The sequence below is a fragment of the Falco biarmicus genome, chromosome 4, assembly GCF_023638135.1.
Source record: "Falco biarmicus isolate bFalBia1 chromosome 4, bFalBia1.pri, whole genome shotgun sequence".
In the NCBI taxonomy this organism is placed as follows: domain Eukaryota; kingdom Metazoa; phylum Chordata; class Aves; order Falconiformes; family Falconidae; genus Falco; species Falco biarmicus.
The window spans coordinates 41621510-41642560 of NC_079291.1; the positions used below are offsets into that span (position 1 = coordinate 41621510).

General features: G+C 39.5%; 1 long non-coding RNA gene across 1 annotated transcript in view; it reads right to left on the minus strand.

Annotated features, from left to right (window-relative positions):
- LOC130148339 (uncharacterized) overlaps positions 1 to 21051 on the minus strand; it is a 104734-nt gene that overhangs the window by 43614 nt on the left and 40069 nt on the right. Inside the window, exon 2 of the long non-coding RNA XR_008821535.1 lies at positions 10960 to 11059. This is a non-coding gene — a long non-coding RNA (uncharacterized LOC130148339). The remainder of the gene's footprint in view (positions 1 to 10959; positions 11060 to 21051) is intronic.

Consider the following 21051-nt stretch of genomic DNA (forward strand, 5'->3'; position numbering starts at 1 on the left):
TATTACATTACTAAGAGGGTTTGTGTTGAATTATGGGCTCCTCATGACATCCTTCAGTGCCAAGCATCATGCGCTCCTATGTAGTTGCCAAAATCCCAATTCCTTTCCTTGTCATCAGTGGTCTCATTTTGCGACACCAACATGGGAAGTCAGAGCATGGTATCCTCCAACGCTTGCCTATGGAGGGAAGAAGCCTTGTTGAGAAAATGCAGAGGTCCAGCAGACAGTAACTTTATCTAGGGCTTCTTGCCAGATTACTTTCTTCAGTAAGCAAAGGCAGTCAGGCATGCTAGCAGGTCATGTAGGCTTTTTGTGTACTAACACAGTAGGATGACGACCTGTCCTTCTCTTTGGCTGCTGTGAGGCTGGCAGAGGAGCAAATCTTTCCAATACTCAGAGCCTGAAAGGCTCTCATATGCCTTTACTTAAAGAAAGAAATCCTTTAATTTTGTGTATGTCTTCCTTTAAACAGCACCAATAGAAAAGATCACCTTTGATATATATTTACTGTGTTCACAATGACAGAAGGCACTTTCCACACAAACTTGAATAAACCTTTACTTGGTAACCAGTTTGGGGAGTCCTTATCATTCACATTAAAAACTGATATATGGCTTTATTACCAGGGAGCTTTCAACTCAAAATCAGATTTAGAGAATGGAATATATTTTGAAGAGCATAGTTAAAGTCAGTCATATTCTATTTATTACAGCTTAGATGTGGGACAACCTTCCAGATTGTTACTAACTTCATTTATAATGATGATGTTTCCACCGGAAAAACTTGTTTGTAAATGAAAAGAGGAAATTGGGCAGATGACTGAAACGAAGATAAGACGACTACAACAACCACTGAAGAACAAGTATAGTTGACTTCTTGATTGAAGGGAAACAAAGACTTCTTTGAGAAGTGGATATTAAAAAAAAAAAGGTGTGAATAACATAGTGTGGTTAATCAAAATAAAGTATACATCACAGGTGAGGATGGTCGGAGAGAATTACCTAACTGGTAAGCAACTGGGAACGAAGGGAACCTAAAATCATCAGTTAAAAGTTGCAAACATAAATGTTCCGCTCAGAAAATGTATGTAAACAATCAGGAAAAGATGCATTTCACTGAATGGTGTCAAGGAAGATTTTGTTAATGAGAAATATTGTTAACAAGTAAAATGTTCCAGCTAAAATGTAAAGTCTGTATTCTGTTTTCCCCAAGATTTTGGTGTTACTGAACTTCATTAACTGTATTAATAGCAAAAAATTGTCAAGTGTGTTGAAAGTAATGATAGATTACTCAAGAAAAAGAAGGATTCCAAAGTTTCAGGTTCTAAAGAGCAATGGAGAGGAAAGCTTTGCCAAACAAATGAATGTTTGGTAATGCTTTTTTTGTTTGTTTGTTTGAACTGCAGGGAAAGCCTGCAGTTTAGCTGGGTAAATTACACTGCAGCATACAACAGTATTACTCTGACAGAAATTGCAATAATATGTTTGACTCTTTTAAGGTTATCTGTTGTTAGCAATTAAAATAGGCTGCATGGAGAACAGAATGGATCAATAAAACAGGAAAGCAAGAGTGTAGGAAAGGCCTAGTTTGCTCTTGCTTTTCTCATTTGGGTTTTTTAGTTGCAAATATTGAAATGTATAGGAAATGCTTTTGAAAAACGAAAAGAAAAGAACAGTTTCCATATGTTTTATAGGGGTTATAAATATGCAGGCTTTCCTTGATATTAATTCCTCTTAAAAACTTTCTGATATTTGAAAGTTAGTATGTACATTTAACAGAGTCTTGTGATACTGAACGGAATCGCATGAATGCCATGGGAAACAGGCATGGGCTGTCCAACAGCACAAAAGTAGACAGCTTTATACGGGAGTTCAAGAGAAGAGAATTATGATAAGGAAATGAAGAAAATGAAGAGTATTTTTAAAGGAAATTCAGTAATGCTTAGGCTTACTTCAGGAGCTGCAACTTACCACCCAATTAGATCATGTGCCTGGGATTAGTGACTTGATGAAAAGTGGATTTAAGGGAATCTGACAGGAGCAGCAGGAGGAAGTTAGCACTGTATGAACTCTGACCTGAAGTGACTTTATGTTGGCATGGAGTGTACGGAAGAAAAGATGAGATCAGTGAAGGATGTCGGGGAACACAATGAGTAATGACAGGAAACTATGAGAGATGGACTTACTGGATTAAAACCAAAACTATCTGAGGAATATACTACTTCTGACAACAAGTCATTAGACAACAGGAAGAGATACTCAAGCAGAAAGAGATTAAAAGAACCTGCATGGAGTGCCTTTTACAAAATCTCATTGAATAAAATGGAAACTTGCAAGTGACCTGACAAAAGAGGAAGGACAGAACAATTTGAAGTTTTAACTATAACTGCTCAAAATAGGTCATTTGCAAAAGATATGTTAACACAAAGACAGAAGACAGATGATAGGGAAAATGTGAATTCAGACAATAAAATGTGTGGCCTGGCCTCATTAACTGTAAATCACGTTTCAGTTGATACATCTGTCTGAGGATGAGTATAAATTACTCTATTATAAAGTTGGCAGTAATGTGCAGCAAGCAAGAAAGGAATGTTATCTTCATAAGACACAAAGATATAGAAAAAAGAAATGAAAAAGCATTACCAAAGTTTTTAAATGTTACTGTTAATAGAATTGGAATATATGTGAGAGGACCAAAAGTGGCAATAGCAAAGAAAGGCAGAGATCCTTACCAGTACTTGAAAGTACAGAAAATATTGAACAGCAGCAATCAGCAATGATAACTGGAGAAAATATGAGGGATGGAAAGCAGAAATGGAACACCAGTCATTTCTAGTGCACTGGGATTTATCATAAGGATAACACATCAGTACTATGTAAATTGTAAGTCAGCTCTATTGTAGAGCCTTTTGGAGTTAGGCCCAAAAATAAGTGCCAAATTTGTCTTCAATTCATAGTGTGTGCTAAACACACCCAACTGGCAAATGATATCATAGTATTAATGGTGCAGTGTCTTATGTCTGCTCAGTAAATGGCTACATGGTCCTGATGGCAGGTTTTTGTTGTTAAAAAGAAGAGGGCATGTGCACACACACACGCACATATACTGGTTAATTATTTTTTAATAGGTAAAAGCAAGGGATGGGTGTTATTTTATTAAAAAAAATAAAATTTAAAATACATTTGGCACACTGATAGAAATTATATGAAGTAGTGTAATTTTGCAAGTGTTAGCTCTCACCAGCTGTGACATTCCTTTTCTCTAGGGAAGGCGAAAGGAGTGATATGTGCAAGCACTTAAATCTCTGCCTATGATTTTCTTATGAGCATAGAAAGGCTTAGAGATTCTTCTGACAAGAACTGGATGCTTTTAACATACATAATGCTCTATGAAACAGCAACTTATGACTGAGTACAGACCCAGTTTTTCAGGGGCAAGAACTCAAGCACTGGACTCAGTTTTCAAGCGTGCTAGAAACTTCTGTCTGGGGAGACCTAAGGAGCTGCAGGCCTTTTTTGGAATTTGGGAGTAGATTAATCTATCATGAGTCCTCCAGAAGGCAATGCTGAAACACACCTGTAAGATAATAAGGGTACTGTAATGTCTTAAAAACCTTAATCTAAAGTATATTTATATTAATAATTTTATTCATTCAAAGATCCCAAACCCTCAGACTTTTGATACTTACATACATCAGGCATCTAGTTCTATGTTTCATCTTTTAGACCTGGGACCCTTCTAGCTGGATGGGTCAGAATAACCATGCGATAGTTCAGGTGGTCTTAGATTTCTTCACTAAGCCAAGAAAATTTACTTTGTGACCCAGTTTCCTTTATCATACTGTAATATGAAATCACATGTGACATCAGCACTCATGCAGGGTATTCCAGACTCTTACTCTTTCTTTCAGTGATTATAGATAAGGTACTGGTTAAGACTACACCACATCGCTCTTTTAAAATTTATTTATGGTCATTTATGGAAAGATACTTTTTTTTCAACGTGGAAGGAAGCTGAGAAGTAGGAAGGAAGCAAACCTCAGAAAGACAAAAATAAGCCAAGTAAAGTAAGAGAAAGACAGACAGAGCACAGACTGAGTGGGCTGTAGGCAGGTGCCAGGGCTACTGGACTGAGCCCCAGTGAGGCTAAGCTGGACAGGGCATGAAAACCCTTGAGAGGTCCTTGGGTGTGACAGATAACAGTGTGAGTTGCTATCAAAAGTTACAGAGCATGCTATAGGAGAGGTTGGAATTTCATAGGTGGTTAAGGAGAAGTTATGTGTGAAATGACCAGACTTCACAGATAAGTACAGAGGAGCACTGGGGAACTCTGGGGTAGTCAAGTCTTGCAAGGTCAACAGCATCTGGATGACCAGATCAGTGATATAATATATTATCAGTAATATAATATAAGATTACCTAAGCAATGATAACAGTAATACCAAATATGGGCATGAATGTCCCAGAACCAGCACAAATGTGGAAAAAAGTTGTTAGGGGATTGGTTGTTTATCAGGGGGAAGATTGGGGCAGAGAAACATAGGTGCAAGAGTAGAGAAAGGAAGGAACAGAAAAAGGGGTAATAAGGTGTCCAAATTACACAACCAGTGCTGTCCAGGTGTATCTGTCAAGTAGCCCTGTACTTTATCACCACAACCAGAGCAGCAAAATAAATCAAACCCACTATTCTGAACAACCAACAGGAATCGAACATGTCTCTGCAGTCAGGGGGGCAAGTTGGGGAGGTAGATTTCTTCCCCAGGCAAGCAGGAGAGTACCAGTATGGATGACCCAAGCACCCTGGCACCATCCTGTGGGTGCCCATCCCAAGCCTGGCAGCATCTGCAACTGCCCCACACTTTCTAGAAGTGAGCTTTTGAGATGCTGTGTCATGTGTCTTACTGTTTGCAGTCATGCTGCAAATATTTAAGTGGATGAGAAAAATTGCTGAAGTTGGTCATCCCTTATTGGTACGTAAAGCAAGCCAAGTGCCTGCCAGTCCTGGTAAATACATTGATAGTCCAGAATGAACTTAAACAATATTCACTCCATTGCTTCCTTTGGGGTACTGTGGCAGCACAAACTAGTAGGCTGCAACAAGGCTTTTACCTTCTGTCAGATTCTACTATCCATACTGTTTCACCTTCCTCCAGAGTTCAGACCACACTCCTCCACCCAACCACTACCCCCCCCCCCCCCCCCCCCCCCCCCCCCCCCCCCCCCCCATCCTCAGGGCTATTTAACCACTTAGCAGAGCTACAGCTGCACATCATCCATGCCAACCAACCCACTGCCGCCAAAGCAAGGCCACAGCTGCATGTTATCAATGCTAATCAACCCACTGCCTTCATTCCTCTACAGGGTATAGTTCTCAGAAGACAATGAAAGAGGAGGGGTGCCTCAGCACAGTGGGACCCTTTGCTTACTTTGTTTCCTCAGCTTTTCTACTATCTTCTGAATTATAGATGCACCAAATGTGTTCTTAAGAAGTTGAAGGCTTTGATTATTGTTGCAATTTAAAATGGATAACCCACAGCAAATCTAGTTCTGCTCTTTGTCGATCTCAAAGTGCTTGCTGTTATGCATTTGCTTACAACTTTCCCATTCTCCTACTAAGGTCCCAAGAGACAGGGCTTTACTACTTTTCAGAAAGTTCTAGAGCTCATCAAAGTCACCAGTCAGGAAGATTTGCATCTCAGAATGGAAGGCCTTTTTCTTGTTGCTTTGACTGCATTTCTCCTTTAGTTAGTAAAGCAAATTTCTAGCAATAATGCAAAAAATTATAAACCAAAGCTAGAACAATGCTATACAAATAAACACATGTTATCATGAAGCACTAGAAATCCCATTTTAAAGTGAAAGAACTGAGCCAGAGAGTTTACTGAGAAATTTAAGAAATTACCACACAGCCAAGACCAGCTCTAAGTTCTTCTCAAGTATCTTACTTGCTAAACTATGCAGCTGTAGTTCCCTTCCGATGGCTGACTGCCATTCAGCTTAATATTTTAGGTGTGGAACTATTCATACCAGGGTTTTGAAACTGGTGGGCATATCCAGGGACTATAAGAGATTTAGCTAAATTCTGTGACTTTATCTACACAGAAACCAGCAGTATGCTGGTTTGAAGTTTTACTTCATTGCTAGCAGCTGTGTAGTATTAAAGCTAGTCTAGACATCACTAACCAAACTATATTTATGCAGCAAAGATTCCTAGCCCAAGAGAAAGGGTGTTCAGAGAGCACACAATTAAAAGGTTTTGGTATGCCTTGATTGTCATGGACAAGAATTCATAGGAGAGGCTTGTACTGACCCTACAAGATCAAAGAACTACTGTGATAAGGATGTGCTGTTTTCTTGTGCAGTGCTTTTTAGGTTTTTTTTTTAAAATACAATAATTGCTATGACTTTTATATACCTCCATATACAGAGTTAATGCAGAGAGGAAGGAAGCAGTGCAGAAGGAAGGAAAATAAAAGTGTGTTAACAGGGTTTTTCTCTGAAATATTGGTACTTTGTAGAAGTCACACATTGTATAATTATTTTTATTCAATTATATGTTTCTCAATATATGCTTTCAAAAGAGCTGACAAAGGTAGTGTAACAATGGAAAGAAGAATGTAAAACAAATGGTAGGCAACAAATTAAATCCTAATGGGGAAATAAAATATTTCTCACTAAGTCACTTCCGATATTCAAAAGTTTAGACAAAAGCGATGAGGATAAGTGCAAGGATACCAACAACACAGAGACAAAATAATGGTTGATGTGATTTGATTCAGACTACACTTGCCCTTTATTTGCAAAAGAACAGATGCTCTAGCTAGTTCCAAATTATGAAACTGCGGTTTCAAAACACATTCCTATCTCCAGTAAGCAGATTTAGAATTTAAATCAGTGTCTTTATGTTGTATGCAAGTCAACTACTTTTTTCACAAGTACAGACTCCTATGCTTTCTATCAAGGCATAGGTCTCAGGAAATATGTTTTATTTACAATGAGTTGTGAGTGACCACTTAAAAGGAAAATAGATCCTTTGCCATGATGCAGATAGGGGCAACACTTACAAAAAAGCACAGAAGCTCATAGTGGTAAAAGAATATGCATAGTTCTCTCTGACTGATTTACCGGAAACTAATACATTAAGTATACCCTAACATGTGATAGACCATCATGTTGGCAATCCTAAACCACATGGCCAGTCCCTCACTATAACAGGTTCTAAATTTTATCACCTAGGTTAGAAACAAAACACAATTAAAATACTGACTTTTTCCAAACTTAAGAAACACCTCAGCTTCTAATGTCCAGAAGAGGAGAAAACCAAACACTACATCATTTATTCTTCAAATTCTAGACAGGATGATAATGTTCACTCTGAGAAGCCTCATCTTCCAGCTGACACGGAAGTTGTGAATGGAAAGCCATAGGAAATCTGCCGTGTTTCTTTCTTATTTCACCCATTAGGATAGCAGGGGAGAGACAGAGAGAGAGAGAGAAACAGAACATATTATAGACTTCTGTGTCTTAATTGCTCACTTTTAGTGTGAAATATAGCATTATATATGTATTTATGCAATAGGCATTTCACCCGGGGGGGGGGGGGGGGGGGGGGGATTACAATTCCTGAGGGAATCAGTAAAGGATCATGAAAGATTCCTATAGTACAGCGTTCATTTAAAAGATATATCCATAATAAGAAGGATCCAAATAGGTGCTGTACATTTTCAAACCTTTTCTGGGTATAACGTTACACGTACTGATTTATACGCATGGTTCCATTTCATGTCCACCCTGTACTTGTCCCCACTGTGTCTACAGGAACGTTGTAATGACAGCAGCTTTACTTGGGGAGATGTGAATTAGGGGAAATTGAAAAGTAGCTCAATAGCAATGCAATCACATGGGGAAAAAAAGTCTTAATCTCATATCATAACATTGCAGAAGTTGAAGTGGAGTTGGAGAACTTACTAATACAGACAAGAGAACTAAAGGAATACACACACAAAAAACCACTATTATCAGTGAAGTGGAAATGTCCAGAGGAAATCTTTCAAACTGTCAGGCAGAAAGATGAGAAGAATACAGTGACAAATGAACTAGGCATGACTGATTTCTGGAAAGAACAATGGGAATGGGAGGCATCATATAACCCTTTGGCAAAGTAGATTGAAAAAAGAATGTGAATGGAGTGATGTGGTGTGATCAGTCACAGTGAAGTGCAGATCATGGAAGAGGAAGTTCAAAGAAGATTGAGAGAATTACTTAATTGGAAAGCACAAGGAAAAAGAACAGAATCTCCAATTGTCAGCTAACAAACTTTACAAACTAGTACCATCAATTCAAAATACATATATAGGAAGCTAGGAAAGACACATTTAGCTAAAACGATAGAAAACCTCTTACACTAGAAGAGGGTTCGATGATCCTAGAGAATATACACAACACATGTCATAATATATTGCCTGTCCCTTTGGAATGGACCTGCATTAGCCCATGGAGTAAAAAGGCTTTCTTGGCAGCTAAAAGCAGGTCAGGCTATTCTAGCCATTGCAGAAATTTGGTAATTTCTAGCAAAACGAGTTCTTCTAACAGTGAAATAGAGCCTGAGGAAAGAAGGCAGGCCTGCCAACAGAGCAGAATAGCCTTTTCCAGGAAAATAAGACATACATGTTTCAAGACCTCACTAGAGGGGATTCCTCCAAATGTTTTGAAGCAGTCTTTAGATGAAACTTATCTGAGACCAGAAAAAATAGAAATTATGTGATGAATCAGTTGGAACAGGAGAAAGCTGGGGGAAAGACCACTTTTTTTGTACCTTATAAGACCAGTCAAATCTGAGCTCATAACCCACCTGTGTCACAGTCACCCATTATTGTTCTACTATTACATTCCTCTGTTCCCCTTTCTGGCTCAGCTTTCTCTTTTCCTGTGTATTTCAACTAATCTTCTTTTTCTGCTGCAAATAACCATGCGGTTCAGTAAGAATGTTTCTCTGGGTCTGATTTAATAAACATCTATAAAATTCAGATATTTGGGTCAGGTATTTCTCTGTTATGACAATATGGGTTTTTATGAAGCTCTGAGAGTACTGCCAGCAGACTTCAAATTCTGCAGGATCAAAACATTTTGTTCAAATGCAGAGATCTGATACAAGTTTTCTAAATTTCATGTACTCTTTTAGCTTCTTAAAATCTTTCCATTTTTCTCTTGAGTGTGCCAGCTCAGTTTTCTGCCCTCACATTATCAAAAACATGTGGGATGTTCCTGTTATTTACAGTCAGGACACACAACGTAGATATGTCTGAAAGTTTGTGGCTTTTGCTTTGACCTTGAAAATTTTAGCCCAATATTACTTTGTATCAATCAAATTGAATAGACTTCTGGTATCATCTAAAAAAGGCAATATGTCAGATGATTAATTGTAATGCTGAAAATGCAGGAAAAACCCCAGTGTGATTATTCATGTTGTCTTGAGCAAATCATTAATCTTCCATTTGCAGCTGAGCAAACTGGAGGTGATAGGTAGTTTGGGTTCTGTAGAGGGCAAGTGTTATGAGGATGTAAATGTTAGGGGTTTTTTGGGTGGTTTTTTTTTTTGTTATTGCTACCAATGCACACAAGGGATTTGGCAAAAAGTGAGAGATTGCATTGCTACTCAATTCCAATATAAAACATTCTGGCTGGCTGACTATCTAAGAAATTCTTTTCCCAAATAATCTAGTAGCAGGATAGGAAACAGGGGTAACAGATCTCTAGTTAATAGGAATTCATTCAAGCAATAGGGTGGTCTTCACTTAGATGAAGGTTCACAACACCTGAACTTAAAATATTCTAAGCATGTGCTCCTCACTACTTGTGAACCTGCAGAACAGATGCAAATAAATTTAAGCCTTCAAAATTGGTGCTTTTTTTCTGACTAGGAAAGGATTAGCAGAAAGCAAGCAAAGGATAATGGAAATAGCTTGCAGTGCTTTTTTGTTAATACAGATTAGCAGCAGGCATAACTCAAATACCTCTCCACTTCTCTGCTCTGGTGCCAAGTATCCCTGAAGTAGAGCAGCTTTGCTGCTTACACCTGGGTTTTGACAGCTTCATCCCTACCTGATGCACACAGTAATATGGAGGCACTGCCTTTTATTAATATTCACACACCAAAGGAAGCACATGCGTGAGCTTGGAAGATGTATTAAATCAGGATAGTCCAATGTTTCCTCTGTACTCAAAGCTGCTCGGTATTAGAGCAGACCTTACCGACCTCTTAGCAAAGAGCTAAGTTCTAGGCACCTGTAGTTTTATGCTGTCAGTCCCCTGTGAATAAGGCAACAGGGACACTAATCCACATTAAAAGGGAGTTTAGACATCCGTGTTCTATGTTCTCTACAAACTCCTCATACATATCTCTTCACAGACTTGTTTTACATCAAGGTAGCATCTGATACATTCAGCGTCCAGCTACTACTCTTTTCCTGTTCCACTGGTGTTTTGCCAGCTGTGTTTCTGGTGCATTCAAATGAGGAGACACTCCAATTTACTCCATATGTGCTTCCATGTACAAAGTCCTCCAAGACCCGTGTGTACAGACTATCACAAGGAAACCTCTGTCAGTGGAGGTATAGCCTAAGACGTGATTCTTAAAACCTAGGTCCTGTCAGCTTAGGCACGTGCTAGAGAAGCACCGGACAGAGTTCTGGCCCTCCTGCCCCACTCACAGGGCACAACGGCAAAAAACTGCCACAATTCTGGCATCTCAGGACCAAGGGATGAGGGAGGTCTTGGCCTTGTTTTCTTTCCTGTTTACATAGAACAAGACCACCACCACCTTCTTCTCCATCTCATTTTTGTTATCCTTAGACTTCCCACCACCTACAACAGACAACTAGCAGCATAATAATCAGGTCTCCATTAACTAAAGAACAACCACCAGACCTATTACTATAGGAAAGCAAGGAGAAATGCTTACCCAAAACCGAGTCTTCAGATTGAGTCTGGAGCATCACCTACAGCATCCTCACAGATGAGGTCAGGGAGACTTTTTTTTCTGCTCACAGGATGCAACACAGCTGAAAAATGAACCAGAGCCTTCTGTCAGCCCTGAGCAGTATCTTAGCTTGATATCAGAACTTGTCCACAACAATGTCTTTTCTATGCTGCTTCAGTTTATTGCCTTCTATGGCCTCTTCAGATTTAAGATTTGTTAATCAGAATAGTTGGCACCATTTATTTAACTATGACAACATTTTCTGGAATGTGTAAATTTAGCAAACAGGTTTCTTTTTCACAAAATCTCTGGATTTCTTAAACTGTTACCTTAAATCAGGGGTCCTCAAACTACGGCCCACGGGCCGGATACAGCCCCCCAGGGTTCTCAATCTGGCCCCCGGTATTTACAGAACACCCCACCCCCCCCACCCCCCCCCCGCGCTGGGGGTTGGGGGGGGGGGGGGAACCAAGCAGCCACAGATGACTGCCTGCCACTTCATCTGCACGCATCCTGTCTTAAATTGTATGTTGCTCTTAATACTATGAAAGCGGCCCTTTGGTTTTCAGGTTTTCTGGGAATATTGAAAATAAAGAGTTTCTTCTAAAGCTGACTGTCCTGTAGATTTCAAGTCTACTACAGATTTACACCAGCATAACTGGAAGCCAAATCTGACTTTCCATTTGTCATTACTTACTGAGTTTATAGCCTGGCTAATGTGATCCATGATTTATAACGCTAAATATTGCTGTACACAGCCAAATATTCAGAATGCTTTACAGTTATTGCTGAGCTGAACAAATGGCAGGAACATCTCATACAAATCCAGATGCAAAAATGAACCTGAATTCTCTGCCAAAATAAAGAAAATAAATGCATTCTTTTCACCCTTTCCTAATAATGTGTTATTTTCCATTGTCTTCAAGCCTGTAAGTTAGCTGTGGTTATGGGAATGAGTTCCTCTATGAAATACACTTTTGCATTATTTACTGTTCCCTCCAAATTATCTTCTAAAACAGCAGTGTTTGTGGATCAAGCCAAAGATCTTTCTCACACTATACCATCAGCTGTATTCCCACATGGCCAGGGTAACTCCTTAGCAGGGTGGGTGTGGATAATTAATTTTTAATAATGAGAAAAAGGCATTATTATTCAGGCTCCCTGATAGTGATTCGATGTCTTCATTCTGTTGAGAGTTCACCCAGATTTGTCTTACACCACTAACAGATATTTAAGCAGAATATATACAAAAAAGGTCAGTCATTCTTTGGTCTGTGTCCAGCTCTGTGTTACATTTCTATCTTGAAAAGCAAGAAAACATAAATACCAAATCTTTACAAACTTGATTCCTTTCTCTGTTGCCAGTTTGTGCTTTCAGGTGTCAATCAAATGTGATTGGTACAAATCAATATGACTGTTTTAGCATACACGTATGAAAATCCCTTCATTCCCATTACACTGGGTCCTTCTCTGTGCTCTGATGTATCAGTTAGTGGTTAACCCTTGCTAGACTGACTGCACTGCAGAGCAGGGCTGGCTCTGTGGGTTTTGCTTTGCAGGGTGCGGTACTGGGCAGCTAGAAACAACCAGGTTCTCTTGAGCTCCTGAGAGCTTGTTATTGCAAGAAGTTTTGTGACATCTTTGCACCTAAACAAAATTAGGTTAAAACAAATATTGTTTGGAGTTTGAAGTCACTATTCTTCTTGTTATTACAAAGTAGGAAACAAGCAAAACAATACTCTATAAATAAAACCACTTAAAAATTCTAGCAGGTTTTCAAATCTCAAAAAATAGTCTTTCATATGAGTGTTATAAAGAAGAATAAATTAAATTTTCATTTGGCTAAGAACTATGCGTAAAGTGCAAATGTTGTAAGTCTATTTATCAAGCTGGCTAGAACATGATTAATAATAAACTGAGAGACTAGACTGTTATTATTACAGTCTAATAAACAAGAATTCTCTCTTACTTTTCTTTATGCTATTTTCTAAGAAGCAGAAAGAAAATATATTTTCACACGGTTCTCATTCTTTACTCTCCCAGTCTCTTCTTAAAAAGCTTATCAGTATTTCAGAGAAATTGTTGAAAAATAGAGTGCTTGGAAAACTAAGAGGAGATTTATGTCAGGAAGAGATAAATTGTCCCCAGGTCTGTGGACCTAATTTCTAAAGTTTTTCTTTAGAAGAAAACCCACAGGTAATCTGACCATATCAGGAAAATGTCACATCCCATAGATAGTACCTTCCTTTTAAAAAAGTTTACCATGTTGTTAACTTCTCAGAAGGGTTTTTTTCCCTGCTTATTTAATCACTTCCCATTTCCCTGCCCTATGAACAATCACAAGAGAGATCCCTGGTGTATAGCTGAGGAACTACAGATGACTTGCATAGCTTTTGCATTTGACCTTTTTTATGCTCCTCAGTCTGCATTACTTTGTAGGTGCATTTTGTTCTGTGCACCTGTAGCTGATGCTGTGTGCATGACATGACCTTGCACAAACAATATGATCTAAAGATTACTGAAGGACTCTGTCAGCAGCTTGTCCATGGAAACCAGCACAGATTAGGCTATTTAAGCCACTCACTTTAACAAACCCTATTTATTGCCTGAGAGATCTCTCTTGCCTGCCAGCAAACTGCTCCAGGGGATGTACTTCTCGTTTGTTTGCAATATGTCAAACCCACCCTTCAGATCTTTACAAAGTAAAACATCCACTTCTATCCTATCCCACATTCCTTTTCTCTAGAAAGTAAAAGTCCTTAAAAGCAATTGCAAGGATCTAGATGAACTTCCTTCTTTTCTGGAACTGAATTAACCTCTCCTTATCTTCTGGAAAAATAGGGAACACACACCTCTCTTCAGGAGGCTTTGCTTTGTGTTTTCATTCACTCTTAACTTTTAGAATAACCATCTGTAGTAGGTTTGCATGGCAAGGTTTGGTAGCCAGGGGGGTTACAGGGGTGACTTCTGCATTAAGATGTCAGAAGCTTCCCTCATGTCTGATAGAGCCAATGCCAGCTGGCTGCAAGCAGACCTGCTGCTGGCCAAGGCCGAACCCATCAGCCATGGTCGTAGTGCTTCTGCATAGCATATAAGAAGGGGTGGAAAAAAAAAAATCTGCACCAGCAGGAGAGAGAAGTGAGACCATGTGAGAGCAAAAAGTCTGCAGACACCAAGGTCAGCAAAGAAAGAGGGGGAGGAGGTGCTCCAGGTGCTGAGGCAGAGATTCCCCGGCAGTGAAGCCCACGGTGAGGCAGGCTGTGCCCCTGCAGCCCATGGAGGCCCACGGTGGAGCAGATCTCCACCTGCAGCCCACAGAGGACCCCACACCAGAGCAAGTAGATGCCCAAAGGAGGCTGTGACCTGTAGGAAGCCCACGCTGGAGCAGGTTTGCTGGCAGGACTTGCGACCCCACAGGGGACCCATGCTGGAGCAGCCTGTTCCTGAAGGACTGCACCCTCTGGAAGGACCACACTGGAGCAGTGTGTGAAGAACTGCAGCCTGTGGGAAGGACTTACGCTGGAGAAGTTCATGGAGGGCTGTATCCCATGGAGGAACCCCATGCTGGAGCAGGGGAAGAGCATGCGGAGTCCTCCCCAAGGGGGAAGGAGCAGAAGAGGCAGCATGTGAGGAACTGCTATAACCCCCATTCCCTGTCCCACTGCACTGCTCAGGGGAAAGGTGAAAGAGAAATTGGGAATTGAGGAAAGAAGGTATGGGTGGTGGGGAAGGTCTTTTTTTCTCATTTGAATGGTAATAAATTAAACTAATTTTCCCTAAGTCAAACTTGGTTTGCCCATGACAGTAATTGCTGAGTGATCTCCCCATCCTTATCTCAACCCATGAGCATTTCATCATATTTTCTCTCTCATGACTGGTTGAGGAGGGGAGAGAGAGAGAGCAGTTCTGGTGGGCACTTGGCATTCAGCCAGGGTCAAACCAGCATACCATCTAAGTGAACGTGCAACACCCACCTGGCCTTCTAGAGATGCAGTTTTAGCCATTATTTTTTTTATTGCATCAACACACACCAGCTTTTTTCCTCTTCCCTGACCACAAAGCAGTAATGTTTCAGTGATGTCCCCATTTCAGCTCTACTTTTAGGCAAGCCTGAATTCAAAGAAGTCAACATGTCCCATTAGATTCAGTCTAATCTTGAAATACAAAGTTCTGTTTCACTGTGATGCAGCAGCAAGGAAGAAATCTGTCAGTCCAGCTCAAGTATATATCCTGCTTTCTTTTTCAAGGAAGAAAGACTTTTGTACAAAAGTTCATCAAGTCAAAACGTCAGATTCCAGAGGGAGGGGAATGTTCTAGCTTATTATATATTCTGTGCTATATCTGCATTGTGCTCCTGCTTGGCATAGTCATGATAAAGTAAACTGCACTGGAAGTTTACTGCACCTAGGAGGATTCACATAGGCTTGGAAGCAACTGGGCTCCAGGGGTGTACTTTGAATGTATTAAATTTCTGTCTATGAGAAGATTATTTTCTTCTTTTATTAATTACTGTAGCATTATGTCCTTTACCAAAGTGGTATTTTTTCCATATGCTGTCCCTCTTTTAAATCAATTTCATTACCTCCTGTGACAGCAGCCACTGTGTCTTGCAGTAAATGCCAAATTTGTTATGCCAGAAGGCATGACAAATATGACACAATGAGTACTTGATACTGGATAACCACATTATTTTATTTAAAACATTATTTAACAATGTAACACATCTTCTTTGCAAAATGAGTTTTTCATAAAATTTGTCAATGTTTTCTACCACAAGGAACTTTCCTAAACTTTAACAGTTCTGTGTTCAAAAGAAGCAGGAATAATCATTGGAGCAGCAACCATAGCTTAACCTTTTCTCTTCCTACACACCAGCAGAGCACCACAAGGCTCGCTCCTTCTGGTCCTGGCCCTCCCTTTTTGCCTCCCTCCTGTTCACTCCCACTGTGGCCCTGACATGGCACTGGCTCTCAGGAGGGACTGATAGGGGCTGCAGGGCCAAGGAGAGCATGGGCACTGGGATTTCACCTCTGGGTGCCAGCTATTGGATTAATTTTGCCTTAAAGGAAAACTGAATCCTCTGTCACTCTTCTGAGAGATAAGACAGATTGGATTTGAACCTTGTGCAGACCTCGGTGCTTCTGAAGCCTCAGATACCTGCAGACGTCAGAGGAAAGCTTAGCACTTCTCTTCATAGGGCAGTAGAGTAGGACACGGATCTAACCTAGAGCTTCCCATCATGGCCGTTGAGGTGGATCCCTGGTGAGCACTTAGGCTTTATGGGGAGTTGCTCAATGCATGGCAGCTGTTTCAAAGCAAAGTACTTACTGGTGCAAGCACTTAGTAAATCATACCAAAATTATTGTGTAATTAGTGACAAGAGGAAAGGAGATAAGCTAGAAATATAGAAGGCTCTTTAGGTGTTAGAGATACTGAAATCAACAGGGCCTGGCAAAGTGTCCCCCTGCGTACTCACAGAAGTAGCCAGAGCATCTCTGAATTACTAGCACTGGTTTCTGAAGATGCTTAGGAGACAGTGAGATCCCAAAGTACTGGAAAAGGGCAAAGAGAAAATTCTTCTCAAAGAGGAAAATGGTGTATCTAAGGTATTTGTGTCTGTTCAACCTAACTTCAGTATCCCAAAGGATAGTGGAATAAATTATCAAATAATGAATCAGTTCATTAACATCAAGAAGGTAATAAGAACAATTTAACATGTATTTGTCAAAAACAAATTGTGCTCATGCAATACAATTTCCTTCTTTGACAAAATAATTGGCTAAGTGGATGAGTGGGAAGCATGAAATGTGACATATCTTGTCTTTATCATGGCTTTTGACACAGACTGACATGACATCCTCATAATCGAACTAGAGAAATATATTCTAGATAAAACTGCTGTACAGAAGGTTGAATAAACAATAGTTCAGTTTCCTACCAAAAAGATATCAAATAGGTTCTTACAGAGGTATGTCCTGAGTCTTAAATTCTTTCATATTTTCATTAAGGTGAAAAATTATACAGAGAATATATTGGCACATGACACCAAATAGAAAGCTATCTGGATGAGACTTAAAATTTAAAATGATCTTAACAACTTTGAGAAATCATCTGAAAGAAAGAAGTAGATATACGATGTGTTATATATAAGGTACATCACATAAGAAGGGAAAAGATTGAATGCATAAATGCAAAATACAGAGTAAAAAGTTTAAAACTGCTTTAGGAAAGTGTTAGAAGTATATTGTAAATCACAGTTCTGCTTCAAAGAAAGGCAAATACCTTTCTAGCATATACAAAATGAGCTTTTATAATGTTATCATTTTACTATATATGGGTCTGTATGTCTACTACATACATTGAGCAAGGCCTCTATTTTTAAATGCTACACATGAACAAAAGTCTAGACAACATAAAATTTTTAGGAAAGGAAAAAAAATAAAATATTTCAGGAATTCTAGAAAAACTGAAGTCGTAAATGTGGTTCATGAATGATCAAGAACAAAGAAATAGGCTGTAGATTCCATTTTCACATAAGTAAAAAGCTGATATGAAACTGACAATGCTACATTATTTGCTATGGGACTGGAAAAGAAATTATTATAGATTGGAAAACACTGATGTTTGAGTATATTTGGAGGAGTTTGTAGAACCATACAAATACACTTGATCAGAGATTTTAGAACAAGAAATATGGTTATCCTCATTTCAGAGACATGATTTACCACTCGTAACCAAACCTCACTAAAAATAAAAGTATGGTAAATCAAAAAGTAGATATTGGCTGCCCACTAAATTGTCTGGAGATCAAAATATCACTAAATATTCACAAATTGATGGAGCATCTCTAGCTCTTCCTTTCAATTCAAAAAAACCCCACCCTTCAGTTCCTCAAACTCAGGTAGGTGTCAAGCAGTGGGAATGGCACGGGTACTGCCAGCTGTGGGAGCTGAGTGATTCTTCAGCCAGCACCCATACACTGGTAAAAATGAAAACACCTGCCCTGGAGAAAGGTGAGAAGCAGAAAATCCTGGGAAAGAAGATGTGACCAGGAGTGGCACAAACAGCTTTACACAAAGGAAAACCTGCCTGGGGTCCCAGGCTGGCTGCTAAAGCTGCAGGCTGCTTACTTCGCCTATGCAGAAGAGAGATCTCACCTGTTACAGCAGCAAACACTATTCACTCGAACTGCAGATTCCCTTTGCACAGTTTTCTACAGATGCTGCTTTTTAATCCTTCTGCCTTCCATCCCTCTACTCTGCTGGGAGCAAGAGTTACTTCCAGGATTTTTACCCTTACTCTGCAGCCCTGCCATACCTCCTTCCCTCAGCTTCTAGAAATCTTAATGCCTTCCCTGCCTCTTTCCCCTATCCACGCTTCCCTAATCCCTCCTGTTACCCTCCCAAGCACTGTAGTTCTAGCTCCAGTACAAAAAAATAGGAAGGAAAAAGATCAAGATGAGACTTAAAAGACTGTAGGGAAAGAACAGGAGACCAAAAAGAGTTTTCTAGTAGAAGGAAGAGAAAGAAAGGTGAAAAAAATCATTAAAACCATGATGATAAGAAAGCAGAGAGGAAAAACAGGTAATGAGATCATTTGGAAGAGCAAGGCAGAAAAAAGTGGAGGAGTCGGTGGCAGAATACTTTCTTTCAGAGTCTGCCACTGGATTCAGCATTTCCAGGACTCATACCTCCTCTTTCTAGTAAAATTCAGCATAAGCCACTATATAAAATGTTTGTTTTCCTTCCTTCTAAAGATGAAGTGGCATGAAGGTTAACATTATTCCAATCAGTTCCCCTAGCTGAAAACACAGAGGTTTGTTCTGTATTGTTCCAACAGACAGGATTTGTTTTCTAACACCTTAACTTTAAAGCAGTAAAAGGTGCATTTTTAAAAAGTTATTGTCTTTTGTAAATCTGGAAAATCAAGCACTCTAGTTACCACTTTGTTCATAGACACCTTGCTACTTTTTTTTAATGGCTTGTTAAGCAGTCATTAACCTGCCTCCTAAACACTTTGCACTTTTTTTCATGTAAGCTGCATTTCCTTATACAGCTACTATCTAAAGGCAGAGGAAAAATAACAGAACTCTTATTTAGCCTTTTACTCCTAACTACATTTATAATCTTCCCAATTTATATATTGTCTGGATACAATATCTCCATAAAAGGAGGCAGCACAATATCTCATATTTAGGAACTGTAACAGTAAATAAACAATAATACACAATGGACAAGGCATTCTGACAGCATAAATTCTTGGGGAAATATTTTTCCATTTAGTTCATATTTCTTTTTCCATCATATATATCACAATCCTGAGAGGAGCAAGGCCAACAGAATTTGTACATATTCTCTGACCTTTCATTTAACAGTCTTCTGATAACAGCATAAACACAGTATCAGTTTTCTACAGTATATTATTCTACCATTGCCTATAGCTGCTTCACAACCTCTTCCCACCAATGAAAATGTATGCTCATATAGTTTAAAGATTACTTTATCTAGGAGACAGCTTAGGTCATTTATGGTCTTAAATATCTCTCCTTGGCAACGCAAAGGCACCATTCACTGTCATGCTTAAAATACAGCCCACAGAGAGTCTGCCTCTGTGTAAGAGCCTGCCCAGGATTGAGGGCGTGAGAGGTCCGGGGAAAACAAGCTCTGATGGTCACAAAACTAGAGATGCTTATCTAACAAATGCGTTTTCATACAGTTAGATGATATATCATTCATTTTTTCTCCAGTCTTTTGTATAACCATGCTGTGGTGCTCCACCTTTTCTTATCAAGGGATTGAAGAGGCCTAAGGGACATTCAGATGATCTTTATGTTATCTCAATATGTGGATTTTCCTGCTCCTGTAAATGCTAAGGTCTCTCTCCGTATATTTTTCTGCTGTAACATGGTGTCTTTTATTAGCCCCACTGATAAAGACAGAAAAACCAGCTATGTTTTGGGGCTATCAAGCTCTTAACTATGCTAATTCTTCTACAAAAATATACTATCACCTTAAAACCTTGCACATATAATACATTAAAACATTGCTCAATTTGAGAATGTTTTTTTCTGGAAAACATTGAATAGTTCTTTGGGATAATCTCCTGAGACAGAAGATATATCAAAACAATTTAACAGCTCTCATCTGTAATTTGAAGTATTCTTTATTTTAAAAGCTAGGGTTTATTTAAGGACATTCTTAATGTTCCCTAGCCTCAGTGGAACCAAAACTCTTCTTCTTTTGACTGCTTTTCTAAATTGGAGCCTCTGGATGTCTCTGCAGTCCTCTATAACTCAAACGTTTTCATTAGATATACGTATGAAAACACTGAAACAACTGGAACATTCCAACATGTTATAAGAAACTTCATTTTAAGAAGGTTTACAAGCAAGATTAAATTTGTAGTGCTTTAGGTCTAGCACCGCCAACATAGAATTCAAAGAAAACCATTCTGGTTTATATCCACCCTGTCATAAAGATTGGCTGAAAAACTGGGGGTGGCAGAGGGAAGAAAGGAAAAAAAAGAAAAGCTCACATTTTCTTTTGTCTTATCCCAGAGAGACATAGTCTCTATAAAGACTGTAAGGCAGGTGGGTGGGCATTCACAATCAGCTCTCTATCAGCTGGATTCAGGATTGCATCTGGTCCAGACAGGCAAAACATTGCTATCTTTGGGGCATTTCTGTGTATATGGAGACTAATGTTCTGATCTAAAAACCAGCAGGAAGATCCCCTTAGTGGCAAGATGCAGTCGCTAGCATTTACTGGTTGATGTTTCAAGGGAGGAATGATGGTTCTATAGTAAAATATAGTAAAGATCTTTTGGGGTCCTGGCACATTGTGTAGCACGAAAACACATTTGCAAAGGTAGCAAGTTATTTGTGCTAGCACTGGGCAGCTGTGCAGAGTATCTGTGAACCCAGCTTGGCACAGTGTCACTCAACCTGCCTAGAGGAAGGGGTTCCTTGCAGCTGCCCTGAGCTTTGCTCTGGAGGAAGCTGGCTGGTTGGTTGACTCTGGAATAGACCCCAAGAGTGATGTCATGTTTGCACAGATGACCAAGAAACTTGCTTCC